At 42.8% G+C, this 15401-nt stretch overlaps 1 protein-coding gene across 8 annotated transcripts in view; it reads left to right on the top strand.

Annotated features, from left to right (window-relative positions):
* The window catches only part of LOC137358583 (polypeptide N-acetylgalactosaminyltransferase 6-like), a 92705-nt gene that overhangs the window by 12243 nt on the left and 65061 nt on the right, over nucleotides 1–15401 (top strand). For 3 of the 8 annotated variants that reach the window (XM_068024585.1, XM_068024584.1, XM_068024583.1), the window contains exon 1: nucleotides 10635–10924. The exons of 2 other annotated variants lie outside the window; for them this stretch is intronic. The gene's annotated coding sequence lies outside the window, so the exon portion shown is untranslated. 3 more of the 8 variants (XM_068024586.1, XM_068024582.1, XM_068024589.1) reach the window with 2 other exon arrangements.

Below are 15401 nucleotides of genomic sequence, written 5' to 3'. Positions count from 1 at the left end.
GTAGTGCGGCGACCAGAACTGCACACAGTACTCCAAATGTGGCCTAACCAACGTTATGTACATGAGGGGGAGCAATAAGGAAAAAAACTTATTGTTTACAGAATATAGGGCATCAATCAAAGAAAGAAAAAACTTGTATTTATATAAAGCACCTTATCACATCAAGACGTCCCAAGACACTTCTCAAACAGAAGAGGTCAGTGCAGGGATCTCCTGTGGTCGTTCCCCTCAACAACAAGTATACAGTTTTAGATACTGTTGGGGGGGACGGCCTATCGGGGGCAGGCTGCAGTGACCGGGCCTCTGGCACGGGGTCCTGCACTGTGGCTCAGAAGGGAAGGAGGGAGAATGGGAGAGCACTAGTCATCGGGGACTCGATGGTGAGGAGTACGGACAGGCGGTTCTGTGGGCGCAGGCGAGACGCACGGATGGTTTGTTGCCTCCCTGGTGCCAGGGTCCGTGATGTTTGTGATCGCGTCTTCAGGATCCTTAAAGGGGAGGGGGAGCAGCCAGAGGTCGTGGTGCACATTGGCACCAACGACGTAGGAAGGAAGGGTGGCACAGATGTTAGAAGTGAGTTTAGGGAGTTAGGCTGGAAGCTGAAAGCTCGGACGGACAGAGTTGTTATCTCTGGTTTGTTGCCGGCGCCACGTGATAGTGAGGCTAGGAATAGGGAGAGAGCACAGCTGAACACGTGGCTGCAGGAATGGTGTAGGAGGGAGGGCTTCCAGTTCTTGGATAATTGGACTGCATTCTGGGGAAGATGGGACCTGTTCAAACAGGACGGGCTGCATCTGAACCAGAGGGGCACCAATATCCTGGGAGGGAGGTTTGCTAGTACTGTTCGGGAGGGTTTAAACTAGTTTGGGAGGGGGATGGGAACCGGACTTGTAATCCAGGGACCAGTGGGTCCACTCAGAAAGACAAAGAGTGTAGTGAGGTATTGGGGAAGGTAGCACTGTCACAGAGGACAGATGGGAACGGAGAAGGGTTAAAGTGCGTATACTTCAACGCAAGAAGCATCAGGAATAAGGTGAGTGAATTGAAGGCGTGGATGGGCACTTGGGACTACGATGTTGTGGCCATCACTGAAACGTGGATAGGTGAGGGGGAGGAATGGTTTTTGGAGGTACCTGGTTATAGATGTTTTCATAAGATTAGGAATGGTGGTAAAAGAGGTGGGGGGGTGGCATTGTTAGTTAGAAATAGTGTAACAACTGCTGAAAGAATTTTCGAGGAGGATCTGCCGACTGAGGCACTGTGGGTTGAGGTCAGGAACAGGAAAGGAGCAGTCACCTTGATGGGAGTTTTCTATAGGCCCCCCAATAGCAGCAGGGAGGTGGAAGAGCAGATTGGGAAACAGATTTTGGAAAGGAGCAGAAGTCACAGGGTAGTAATTATGGGGGATTTCAACTTCCCAAATATTGATTGGCAACTCTTTAGATCGAATAGTTTGGATGGGGTAGTGTTTGTGCAGTATGTCCAGGAAGCTTTTCTGACTCAGTATGTAGACTGCCCGACCAGAGGGGAGGCAATATTGGATTTGGTACTAGGTAATGAACCAGGGCAAGTGATAGAGCTGTTGGTGGGCGAGCACTTTGGAGATAGTGATCACAATTCTGTAGCATTCACTGTGGTAATGGAGAGGGATAGGTATGTGCAACAGGGCAAGGTTTACAATTGGGGGAAGGGTAGATATGATGCTGTCAGGCAGGAACTGAGGAGCATAAGTTGGGAGCATATGCTGGCAGGGAAGGGCACGGTCGAAATTTGGAACTTTTTCAAGGAGCAGATAGTAGGGGCCATTGATAAGCATGTCCCTGTCAGACAGGGAAGGGATGGTCATGTGAGGGAACCGTGGTTGACAAGAGAGGTTGAGAGTCTTGTTAGGAAGAAGAAGGATGCGTATATAAAGTTGAGGAAAAAGGGCACAGGCATAGCTCTGGAGGGATACAAGATGGCCAGGAAGGATCTGAAGAAAGGGATTAGGAGAGCTAAGAGAGGGCATGAAAAATGCTTGGCGGGTAGGATAAAAGAAAACCCCAAGGCCTTTTACGCGTATGTCAGAAATATGAGGATGACTAGGGGGACCGTAGGTCCGGTCAAGGACAATAGCGGGAGACTGTGTGTTGAGCCGGAAGAGATAAGTGAGGTTTTGAATGAGTACTTCTCTTCGGTATTTACGAATGAGAAGGGGTGTATTACTGAAGAGGACGGTGTGAAACAGACTGGTAAGCTCGAGGAAGTGCTCGTTAGGAGGGAAGATGTGTTGGGGTTTTTGAATAACTTGAAGATAGACAAGTCTCCCGGGCCTGACGGGGTATATCCAAGGATGTTATGGGAAGCAAGGGATGAAATTGCAGAGCCGCTGGCAATGATCTTTTCATCTTCTCTGCTGACGGGGGTGGTACCAGGTGATTGGAGGGTGGCAAATGTTGTGCCCCTGTTCAAGAAAGGGAATAGGAACAACCCTGGGAATTACAGGCCAGTTAGTCTTACTTCGGTGGTAGGCAAGTTGATGGAAAAGGTGCTGAGGGATAGGATTTCTGAGCATCTGGAAAGACACTGCTTGATTCGGGACAGTCAGCACGGTTTTGTGAGGGGTAGGTCTTGCCTCACAAGCCTGATTGAATTCTTTGAGCAGGTGACCAAGCAAGTGGATGAGGGTAAACCAGTGGATGTGGTGTACATGGATTTTAGTAAGGCATTTGATAAGGTCCCCCATGGTAGACTTATGGAGAAAGTCAGGAGGCATGGGATAGTGGGGAATGTGGCCAGTTGGATTAAGAATTGGCTAACTGATAGAAGGCAGAGAGTGGTCTTAGATGGTAAATACTCAGCCTGGAGCCCAGTTACCAGTGGCGTGCCGCAGGGATCAGTTCTGGGTCCTCTCCTGTTTGTGATTTTTATTAACGACTTGGATGAGGAAGTCGAAGGGTGGGTCAGTAAATTTGCAGATGATACAAAGGTTGGTGGAGTTGTGGATACCGAGGAGGGCTATTGTCGTCTGCAAAGGGACTTGGATAGGTTGCAGTGCTGGGCTGAAAAGTGGCAGATGGAGTTTAACCCTGAAAAGTGTGAGGTCGTCCATTTTGGAAGGACAAACATGAATGCAAAATACTGGGTTAACGGTAGGGTTCTTGGGCATGTGGAGGAGCAGAGAGACCTTGGGGTCTATGTGCATAGATCATTGAAAGTTGCAACTCAAGTGGATAGGGCTGTGAAGAAGGCATATGGGGTGTTAGCGTTCATTAGCAGAGGGATTGAATTTAAGAGCCGTGAGGTGATGATGCAGCTGTACAGGACCTTGGTAAGGCCTCATTTGGAGTACTGTGTGCAGTTCTGGTCGCCTCATTTTAGGAAGGATGTGGAAGCCTTGGAGAGGGTGCAGAGGAGATTTACCAGGATGTTGCCTGGAATGGAGAATAAGTCTTACGAGGAAAGGCTGAACATTCTAGGCCTCTTCTCATTAGAAAGGAGAAGGATGAGGGGTGACATGATAGAGGTTTATAAGATGATCAGGGGAATAGATAGGGTAGACAGTCAGAAACTTTTTCCCCGGGTGGAGCAAAGCGTTACAAGGGGTCATAAATTTAAGGTGAAGGGTGGGAGATATAAGGGGGATGTCAGGGGAAGGTTCTTTACCCAGAGAGTGGTCGAGGCATGGAATGCCTTGCCCGGGGAAGTTGTTGAGTCAGAAACTTTAGGGACTTTCAAAAGGCTTTTGGATAGGTATATGGATAAAGGAGAATGATGGGGTATAGATTAAATTGTCCTTGACAGAGGACAAAGGATCGGCACAACATTGTGGGCCGAAGGGCCTGTTCTGTGCTGTATGTTCTATGTTCTATGTTCAATCAACAAGTGTTTGAAGTCACTGTTGTTCTGTAGGTCATATTACTATGTAGTAATTGGACTTTATCATCCGTGACATGTCTGTCATTGTATTGGGCCTGGATACATGAGGGAGCTCTGATGAGTTTGGGGGAGAACATCAAATCACTCACAGTATGAAATTATTCCCTTTATTACCTTACTTGGAATGTCTGTTCAGCAACTGTGAATGCTTCCCAGCTGTTCCTTGTCCCTCTGGTCAGAAAACTTCACACTCACTTATTTCAAGCACCCACTCTTTTCCTTTGAAGAATTCTGGATAAACAATATGCTGCACACTCCCTGACCCACACCCTGCTGTCCTGTGGTGTGAATGAAGTAATAAAACTTTTGGTAAGGGGATTTACCCCTCAATAGCATCATTTAACCTTTAACTCATGTCACAATCCAGGTGCAATCAGTGAGCACAGAATATTCCGATTTGAGACGTGAGAAAGGGCTGGGAGACACTTACAGTCATTAAATTGAAAAGGTGAATAACCGAATGAACCAAGCTGTCTAATCACATGGTATTTCAATTGCAGTTTTAGCACGGCTACAATCATTTCTCAAACCAGGATTGATGACCTGATAACATATAAATTAACCAGCCGGACCTCCAATAACTTTTGCATCTTGTTTTTCACACTGCCGCTGCACAGCAGCTGAAATCAAATCCCACACTTTACTTCACAGATATATGTAAAAGGAATTGGCTGATTGACAATGTGACGAGGGAAATAACACTCTGTTCTGTTGTGAATAATCCATTGAATGTTTTTAAGGCAGAGGTAGACAGATTCTTCACAAACAAGGGAGTCAAAGGTTATCGGGGGTAGGCAGGAAAGTGGAGTTGAGTCCACAAACAGATCAGCCATGATCTTATAGAATGGCAGAGTAGACTCAAGGGGCCGAATAGCCTACTCCTGCTCCTAGTTCGTATGTTCGTATGTATCCCTTCTCACTAGGCAGGACCTTAGGCAGTGCCAGAAGCCAATTTCCCATTATTATTTCCACTTAACTCTCAGTGGAGTGCTCACATCAGAATAACAATTCAGAGAAGAGGTGACAAGGCAGCAATGTAATCAAGGAGTGTGGCTGATGTTGTTACCCACTAAAGGTAAAGTAAAGTTGAAGTAACTGATACAAATCATTGGAACTCCTCGATCGTCAGGAATTAAGCTGCTTATTCGAAATGTTTTACTGACTCCACCATCAGTCTCCCCATTTCAGGCATCCAATGGCAGTGACTAGCATTCCCAGGTCGGGTTGCCATTGTTCCTCCTTTAATAGCGAAGAAGATAGCCAGAATATCATTTCAGTTTTTGCAGCGAGTTCTTTGATGACCCACAAAACCTATTTTTTGCTGAGAATGAGCATCCGTAGATTGAACCGAGTTGGGGGATCTTGATTTTTCAGACAAGTCTCCCGCAGCTGCCATTCACATTCAGCATCAGCAATGCGATGGACTTCAAAGCAGGAGGTGCCTTGAGGCATGGTGTTTTGCTATGCTTTCTCATCTTGAGCCAGTTGTTCCCACTAATGGACATCAATGTGGCACTGTTTCAGAGTTGCTTTTAAGCAGTCTTTATAGCTCTTTAGCTGACTGCCACAAAATTGCTTCCCAGTTGTCAGGTACAGCATAGCTGGTTGCAGAGTAAAGCAACCCTCCTTTCTGCAACAGCATGCCTTCAGCCACATTATGCTTCAGAAGAGCTCCCCGACTGCACCAATGGGACATTTCTCCATCCTGTGGCCTCTCCAAAGTCAGCTTGCCAATTAATACTGAATTAAGGGCAATTTTGAGCTTTAGGCCCATGTCCATCAGAAACAGGATTGAGAAGCACAAACTCATTTTGCATGGGACCCTTATAGTCAGCAAACAGAAGAGATTTGCATCCCAGCAGTGTGGGCTGGATTTGGCTCTAGATGAAAGGCCAATGTTTAACCTACTGCAGCACGCAGTTCCCATATATAATGTTATAATCTGAAACAAAAACAAGAAATGCTGGATTCACTCAGCAGGTCTGGCAGCATCTGTGGAAAGAGAAGCAGAGTTAACGTTTCGGGTCAGTGACCCTTCTTCGGGTCACTGACCCGAAACGTTAACTCTGCTTCTCTTTCCACAGATGCTGCCAGACCTGCTGAGTGAATCCAGCATTTCTTGTTTTTGTTTCAGATTTCCAGCATCCGCAGTATTTTGCTTTTATTATAATGTTATAATCTGTTGGATTAACAACTCTTTTAAAATAGTATATATCTTTAACAAATCATTAGCCAGTGTCAGAGCAAAAGAAATGAAACCCCAGCAAGTTCTGGCAATGAGAGAATTGTACACATTTAATTATTCTTAACAAGGGATCTATCAGGGCTTAATATAAATAAACGGAGAGTCCATATGGTTGGTATTTAGTGCAGCAAACACTAACTGGAGCTCCAGCAGTTGACTAAATGGAGAAATGTCATCAATTCCGGGCACGTTTGTGATGTCGTAAGTTTGAAAAACAAAACTGATTTTAATGCTACAACCTTGAACATAATACATGAATGACAGCAACAACATCCCAGAAACCAGGTAAGTGTTTGCACAAGATATAGTTCCAATATCACTAAGGTTAGGCCATTGCCAACAGCACCATTTTCTGGCAGAAACAGTGTAACAGATTGAAAGCCATTGAAATAAATAGATAAGTGTTTATTTTTTTTTACACAGAAACAGATTGCAAACCCGTTGAAATGCTCTGTTTATTTATTTTTTTTGCAGTCAGCTAGATGAAGCAGGGCATCTGGCAGTATGTGCTGTTAGTCAGATTTTTTCCTGCACCTTCATCTCAATTTTTTTAATGCTGCAACTTGCCAGAAGTGCAAGCTTATAACAGGCAACAGGGCATGTGGGACCTTGGTGAATGACAGGACTAACAGTCTATCTCCTGAATCAATGAGATTTAAGGATTGAGAAAGAGACAGAGGTATAATGGAGAAAGAGTGAATTTGAGTCAAATCAGGTACAGAAAGAGAAATAGAGAGAGGGAAAGAATGATTGGATAAAAAGTGCCTTTCACAACCACTGGACGTCTCAGTGCTTTAAAGCCAATGAAATACTTTTTGAAGTCTAGTCACTGCTGTAATGTAGGAAACACAGCAGCCAGTATACGCACAGCAAGCTCCCACAAACAATAATGTGAAAATGACCAGATAATCTGTTTTTGTGATGTTGATTGAGGGATAAATATTGGCCAGGACACTGGGGAGAACTTTACTACTTTTCTTTGAAATAGTGCCATGGGATCTTTTACACCCACCCGAGCAAGCAGATTTAGAGAGAGAATGAAAGAGAGACAGAAAGGCAAAGTAAGGGGAAAAAAAATGTAAAATTTGGCATTTAAAAAAATCTCCAACACCAATTTATTACATGCAAGAATGAGACTCAGTTTAAATTGTTCCCTCTCTGGTCTGGAAAGACTGATTGCCTTTATATTAACAATTATCATGTCATTAAAAGGGTAATTGTGACTAATTATGAGCCCCAACTTTCTGCAGCAAATTCAATGGGCAATAATGAGCAAATCCAGCAAGTTCTTCAAATAACAGGGAAGCTAAGGGAGAAAGGCCATTTATGCAAAGCAAATGATGGAGCAACGTAAATCAACCTCAAGGTTCTGGAGATTTGCAACTGATGGCATGTTCTTTCATCCCCTAAACATGCACATTAATATTGACATGCATTGTTCACACTTATTTATCCGTGAGGATTTGGTCCATTATGTTTTTGCAATTATTAATACCAACTGATGTGTTGCAGCCTAACATCCTACAAAATTCTACACTATATGTAACACAAGTTGATGCCAGAATACAGCAATTTTGCGTAAAAGCCCCAGATGTGGTGGAAATGGTTGTTTTATGTGAGGATTATAGCAAGGCATCTACTTGCCCTTATTATTTTCTATTTCTTCCTGAAAGCCCTCTGCCCTTTGCTTTCGACCATGCCCAACAGCTAAATCAGTGCCAGAGCCTCAGTCTGAGGTATTGTGGATGCCAACCCTGACTCTTGCCCTTCTGTGACACAGTCCCATCCTGAGGTGCATTCTCTTTAACAAATTGGTGCAGAGAATCTGTGAGAATTGTACAGCACACAGTATTTTCTTAATATTTGCATTTACAAGTATGAAGATTAAAAAAAAGACTTGCATTTAAATGCCACAATTCTTAGAGAGAGAGCACATCACATACAGTAAATTGCTTCAAAGTGCAGCAACTGTTACATAGAAATTACCATATAGAAACAAGGCATTTGGGCCAACTAGTCCACGTTGGTGTTTATCCTCCACATGAGCAGTACCCTAATCCCATGTATCCATCCTGTTCCCATATCCCTTCATTCCCTTTTCCTTCAACCACCTATCTAACCTATCCTTAAATGTTGACATGGTTTTTGTTTCAATCATTAACTCTGGCAATGCATTCTACATCCTCAGAGTCCCCTGTATAAAAAACTTACCTGCTCTCTGTGCTAAGTTATTTAATTTTCTATCTAGGCCCCTCAAATCAAGGGAAACATTCTGATTCCATATACTCTGTCCCATCCCTTTTATCATTTTGAAACATCTATCAAGTTACCCCATAATCATCTTTTATGTAATAAGAACAGCCCCAATTCTTCCAAGTCTTTATGCAGGTAAATATGGAAGCCATATTGCACACAGCAGCAAGCAGATGAATGGCTAGTTAATAAGTTTTTGGTGGTGTTGGTTGAACGATAAACATTGGCCAGGACACTGGGAGAACTCGCTGATCTTCACCAAATACTGCCTTGGGATCTTGAACCACATGACAGACTGCACCTCAGTTTGGTATCAGAGTCGTTATGGAACAGAAGGAGGCCATTCGGCCCATCAAGTTCATGTTGGCTCTCTGTAGAGCTATCCAGTCAGTCACATTCCCCTGCTTTATCCCCACAGCCCTGAAAGTTTATTTCCCTCAACTGCCCATCCAATTTCCTTTTGAAATCATTCATCATCTCTGCTTCCATCACCCTCGTAGGCAGCGACATCCGGGTCATTACCACATGCTGTGTAAAAAAAAAAAAATGTTCTTCACATCTCCCCTGCATCTCTTGCCCAAAACCTTAAATCTGTGTCCCCTCGTCCTTGTACCATCAGCTTATGGGAACAGTTTTTCTTTGTCTACCCTATCCAAACCTGTCAGAATCTTGTAGACCTCTATCAAATCTCCCCTCAATCTCCTTTGCTCCAAGGACAACAACCCCAGCTTCCCCAAACTAGCCTTGTAGCTAAAATTCATCATCCCTGGAACCATTCTGTTAAATCTCCTTTGGACCCTCACATCCTTCCTAAAATGTGGCGACCAGACCTGGAAGAAATATTCTGATTGTGGCCTAACCAGAGCTTTATAAAGGTCCAGCATAACTTACTTACTTTTGTACTCAATACCTCTATTTATGAAGACCAAGATCCCATATGCTTTGCTAATTACTCTCTCTATATGTCCTACCAACTTCAAAGGTATTGTTGTTTGTGGGCCATTGCTGTGTGTAAATTGGCTGCTACATTACAACAATGACTACACTTCAAACGTGGCTGCAAAGCACTTTGGGATGTCCTGAAGTCATGAAAGTCATTTATATAAATGCAGGTTCTTTCTTACACAAGTAGCCTCCCTGTATATAAACTATATTCTACTTCCAACATTCACATGCATTCTGAATCTTGGCAGAGGTACAAGTGCAAGAGGCAATTCATTAATAGTATTACACTATTAATACAGTGTCACTTGGCAACTTCACTTGTAGCAGAACCTGCCTCTCAAGGATTGGCCTTCACAGCCATCAGCAAAGGTGCACCAAGAGAAGACACCCCACCTAAGTGGATTGTTTGCTGCATGCCCATCATCTTTCATAGATGGAAGGATGCCAGCCAACCAACCATTAATACAAGTATTTTCTGTTTACCAATTCTCTGTATCACGTCCATTATTTTACCTTCACTTTGCTACACCCATTTGATCCAGTTAGTAGATCAACTTGAGCTTTATTATTGCGATTGAGAGAGCAGTGCCTGAAAGATCACACATCCGTACCAACTCTTAGAAAACACTGGCAACCACAGGGTCCTAATGCATGCCACGTAGAGTCGGCTCCCACAAATCACCGATACCACTTGAAGATTTCCTCAGTGTGCTACCTGTAAGAAAATCAGAAATTTACTTTCCTCCACTATACTGAAAGGGATGATCATTTCTTAAAATAATCAATGTTGCTTTTTTAAGTGGCTACAATATTTTGTTCTCTATAAAGTGAATGCCAGCAGAAAGACTCCGGAATTAATTTTTAAAAAGCTGAAGTTTCTTACAAAACAATTCAGAGTTTTTTTAAAAAGCTACAACTGCTGGAATCCACTTCCTTGAATGTAGATCCTTGGGGCGCTAGGACCCGACGGAATCCTTGAGCCCTGCAGTAGTTTTACACCTGCTTCAACGTTTCGGGACACGAGTCTGGCTGTGTGCTGCTCTTTTTCTCTTCACATATTTAACAGTTAGTGAGGGCTTTTCCCCCATCACTCTGGAAGTTCACTTTCAGGATTATTTTTGGCTGTTCGCCTTTCCCCACTCGCTGAATGTAGAGACGCTGGCCGTGTGAATTCTTTCTGACACGGCTCCAGGATTAGGACAGTCTGAAGTTTTTTGCACTTCCTACAATTGCTGTTCTTCCTTTCGTCCACTCGGATCTAAGGTACTTCAGCTTGTGTTCTGTACAATCTATCCTTCTAGTTAAGGTTAACTATGGATTATATTTCAATTCTCTATAGGATCATTAGGTAAATCAGACTGAATTCATAACAAATTATATGTTTTAAAAATTCTAACCCGAGAGTAAAATGAAACTGAATTGTAACTGACTCGAGAAATCGCCTTGTGCCTGGATACCTATTTATTGACTATGAAAATTGTTTCCACCCCACGCCCCCAATCTTATTTTAAAGAATGAGAAATTGACATTTAAAGTGGAAATGGTGACCCTTCATTTTCTTCGGTAAGTCCTTTTTCATGAAGTTTCCTGGGTGACATATTTTCCGGAACCTTCCAACATGCTGACTTTAAGAAAAAGTTATGGTCTTGTAGCTGATATCAAAATGATTTTTGTTTTCCGTGGCTTTGTAAATGTTGATTCCACACGTGTGGGCATAGAACACATTTGATAGAATAGGAATTAAATGTTCGAAGTTTTGTATTGGGTGTGTGGCATTAACTTGAGGCTCTCAAAGGGTTAAGATGGCTGCTCCTCTTGAATAATTTAATGTTTGTTGTATAAAGTGCTTTTTATTTAAGCAGTTTAGATTTATTTCACGTGAGTAAGCTGGAATTTTTTTAGCTAGAGTTTGATGGTTCGACTGTGAATTCTTAGCTTTATTGCTTTTTTTGGAGAGACCATACCCACGTGACCCTTTTAAAAATGTAATGTTTTGTATGTTGAATGAGTTAATTAAAACTGATAATGGACAAGCTGGTACTGTCTTGGAGCTTCTGGGTTCAAAACTCGCCCAAATTAAAAGAAAGATGGATTTAGCAGGTGAATGTCCATAAATGATTAAATGTAGCACTCATCTAATAGTTAAATAGGCATATGCAATGGCTACTGTGTAGCTGAACCGTGCAGAGCAGGAAGGCCTCTGATTTGATTACCCAGTCTCTGCTAAGTTAGCTGATATCAACTGGAGCAGCAGTGGTTGTCCTGGAGTTGGTGCAGCCCCTGGGCAAAGGAGGGAGAAATTATGTCAAGTTCTGACTCTCTGCTTATTAAGTGACTACTGCTAGAACGTGTCAGTGTGGACATCAAGGAAGAACAGGTTTCATATGCAGAAATAGCAACTTTTTAAAATGATTCCAGTAAACGTTATCAAAACTTGCATTTATATCACACCACACACTAACATATCTAAGTATTTCACATACTGGATTACGTCAGCAAAGTAGCTATTTTATGCACAGAAGGATTCCACAAATAAGGTGAATGATGAGCTAGTCTATTTTTAATGGCATTAGCTGAAGGGGGAATGTTGGCCAGGACGACAACTTGCTCTTCAAACTGGGCCAAGGGATCTTTAACATCCACCTGAACAAGCAAGTGAAATCGAATTTTTTTTAAAATTCTTTCATGGGATGAGGACGTCGCTGGCTAGGCCAGCATTTCCTGCCCATCCCTAATTGCCCTTGAGAAAGTGGTGGTGAGCTGCTGCCTTGAACTGCTACAGTCCATGTAGTGTAGGTACACCCACAGTGCTGTTAGGGAGGGAGTTCCAGGATTTTGACCCAGCGACAGTGAAAGAATGGCGATATAGTTCCGAGTCAGGATGGTGTATGGCTTTGCAGGCAGGAGGGGGGGGAACTTGCAGGTGGTGGTGTTCCCATGCGTCTGCTGCCCTTGTCTTCTAGTTGGTAGAGGTCATGGGTTTGGAAGGTGCTGTCTAAGGAGCCTTGGCGAGTTGTTGCAGTGCATCTTGTAGATGGTACACACTGCTGCCACTGCGTCGGTGGTGGAGGGAGTGAATGTTTGTAGATGGGGTGCCAATCAAGCGGGCTGCTTTGTCCTGGATGGTGTCGAGCCTCTTGAGTGTTGTTGGAGCTGCACCCATCCAGGCAAGTGGAGAGTATTCCATCACACTCCTGACTTGTGCCTTGTAGATGGTGGACAGGCTTTGGGGAGTCAGGAGGTGAGTTACTTGCCACAGGATTCCCAGCCTCTAACCTGCTCTTGTAGCCATGGTATTTATATACCTAGTCCAGTATGCCTCATCCAAAGGACATCACCTCTGACAATACAATGCTCCTGTTGTGCAGCACAAGTGTGTTAGTTCAGGATGTTGTCACATTCCAAAGTGGATTTGAACCAATAACCTTCCAACCCAGTTTCTTTCCTTGCGTAAAGCATTGTAAAGTATGCAATAAGGAGGATAGCTGTAGGCTGCAGGAAGATATTGATGGTCTGGTCAGATGGGCAGAAAAGTGGCAAATGGAATTCAACTTGGACAAGTGTGAGATGATGCATTTGGGGAGGTCAAACAAGGCAAAGGAATATGCAATTAATGGGAAAATACTGAGAAGTGTAGAGGAAGTGAGGGAGTGAATGTCTGCAGATCCCTGAAGGTAGCAGGACAGGTCGATAAGGTGGTTAAGAAGGCATATGGAATCCTTCTTTATTAGCTGAGATATAGAATATAAGAGCAGGGAGGTTATGTTAGAACTGTATAAATCATTGGGTAGGCCATAACTTGAATACTGTATGCAGTTCTGGTCACCTCGTTACAGAAAGGATGTAATTGCACTAGAGAGGGTACAGAGGAGATTTATGAGGATGTTGCCAGGACTGGAAAAATGCAGCTATGAGGAAAGATTGGATCGGCTGGGGATGTTCTCCTTGGAACAGAGAAGGCTGAGGGGAGATCTGATTTGAAATGTACAAAATTTTGAGAGGCCTGGATAGACTGGAGGTGAAGGACCTATTCACCTTAGCAGAGAGGTCAGTGACGAGGGGGCATAGATTTAAAGTGATTGGTAGAAAAATTAGAGGGGAGATGAAGAAAAACCTTTTCACCCAGTGGGTGGTGATGGTCTGGAACTCACTGCCTGAAAGGGTAGTTGAGGCAGAGATCCTTTCAAAAGAAGTCTGGATATGCACCTCAAGTGTCGTAAACTGCAGGGCTACGGACCAAATACTGGAAGGTGGGATTAGAATGGGTGGATCATTTTTCAGCCGGCACAGACACGATGGGTCAAGTGGCCTTTCTCTGTGCCTTAAACGTTCTATGATTCTATGCCAATAACTAGTTTGTGGTTACAACTACATGCTTGCTGATAGTATAAACTCTTATCTTGAGTGTGTAGAACACAATCCATATTCTACAGGCATGAGACTTAATATCCATTTGTTACTAGCTACACATCTATAAACCCAACAAATTCTACACTTGCCTGTCAATTTGGTGACACAATAGAAAGATGTTACAAAGTTACTTATTTTCAGAAGTAATCGATTTTTTTTTAATATGATTTTGTATAGGATTTGATTTTAAAAGGAATTCATTTTTTTAAATGCTGAAGATATAATTTTCATGTATGGGCTATTGGTGTTTCACCATGGTAATTAATCATGCAAGGCAATTTGATGTGTTTGTACACAAAGCACAAAATATGATTGTGTTACTAATTGTGTTTAATTTGTTTATAAATCACTTTTTTTCTTTTCATGACTTTTTTATATTTATGGAGTTTACTGGCATCAGGTTTGCATTCTCAAGCCAGCTTCTCGTGGACACATGCCCACAGCACACAACTGTCTGCGATTTGGTAGTAAATAGTGATTTTTTTACTTGGAGAATCTGTATGGGTGGCTGGTATGTGTGGGTCTTTCCAGTTCACACTCTACTGAAGCATTGTTTAAGGAGTGTTATTAAGGCAGCTGGTTGTGCCTGACTTGCCTTACATACAGAATCAACAGAATGGAAAATATGTTGTAACCCCCAGAACTTCACCTTGAGCAGAAAACCTGTCCCAAAAACAGTCAACAGAAATAAAAGTGTAAGTAGATAGGTGTATGTAGGTAATTGCAATCAGACAGGAGATTCTAAGTCATCGTCTTAGCAAGTATAACACTAGAATTATTTTACAGGCATGAAAAGCAACAGAAACAAGTCAATATAAATCATAGTGTAATTGGTAGTAATTCAAACTCTGTTGTGTTTTATTTTTAAAGTCCCAGTATACCTTCTACAGTGTGGATTTTCCCTAGCATTTGACACCTGTTTAAATTGAGTTTACTGTGCAGGTGGTTTCTGAGTTACAAATTGAGCTTGCTGAAAACTCCAGGGAAAAAAAAATGAACTGGAGAGTTCATGCATCGTGAGATGCTACTCACTCATGGAATAAATGTTATCTTCTGATGCATTCGTAAAATGCCTTATCACATCATTCAAACATCTCACATTGCACAATTCATTGCTGATTGGGAGTGCAATGACTGTTGTGTAACCAGACATGGTAGCCATTCTGTGCAAAGGAACATTCCACAAGTAGCAATTAAATGTATGACAAGTGAGGGAGTAATGTTAACATGGGGAACTCCTTGATCGTCAAATAGTGCCATGGAGTCTTTAATATAATAAGCAGGGTTTTGGTTTAACATGTCTGTTAATGGTTCAGGCTTCAGCCAACACCCTTTACTTGTGTAAGAGGCATGCTGACAGTTCCTGTAAACTGACCGCACTTTCTTCAAACTAAAACTAGTGCCTTCTACTTTTTGCTAGGCCAGAGCTAACTATATAGCACCAATCCTGGTAAAATGCTTATTAGAAAATATGTAGGATGCCCACTGTGTCTCCAGACTAATTTATAAAGGTTAACTGGGTGACATTGCCCTGTCGGTCAACAGTTGATGGCCACTTAGCTTTTAACAGAGCTGGGTGAAAAGACACCAAGATGGTGCAGTATACTGAAATGCCTGGTGAATTGTCAAG

Source organism: Heterodontus francisci, chromosome X, assembly GCF_036365525.1.
Source record: "Heterodontus francisci isolate sHetFra1 chromosome X, sHetFra1.hap1, whole genome shotgun sequence".
NCBI classification, from domain to species: Eukaryota; Metazoa; Chordata; class Chondrichthyes; order Heterodontiformes; family Heterodontidae; genus Heterodontus; species Heterodontus francisci.
Note: the sequence above shows the minus strand (reverse complement) of the source record. Positions and strands in the feature narration are given on the sequence as shown.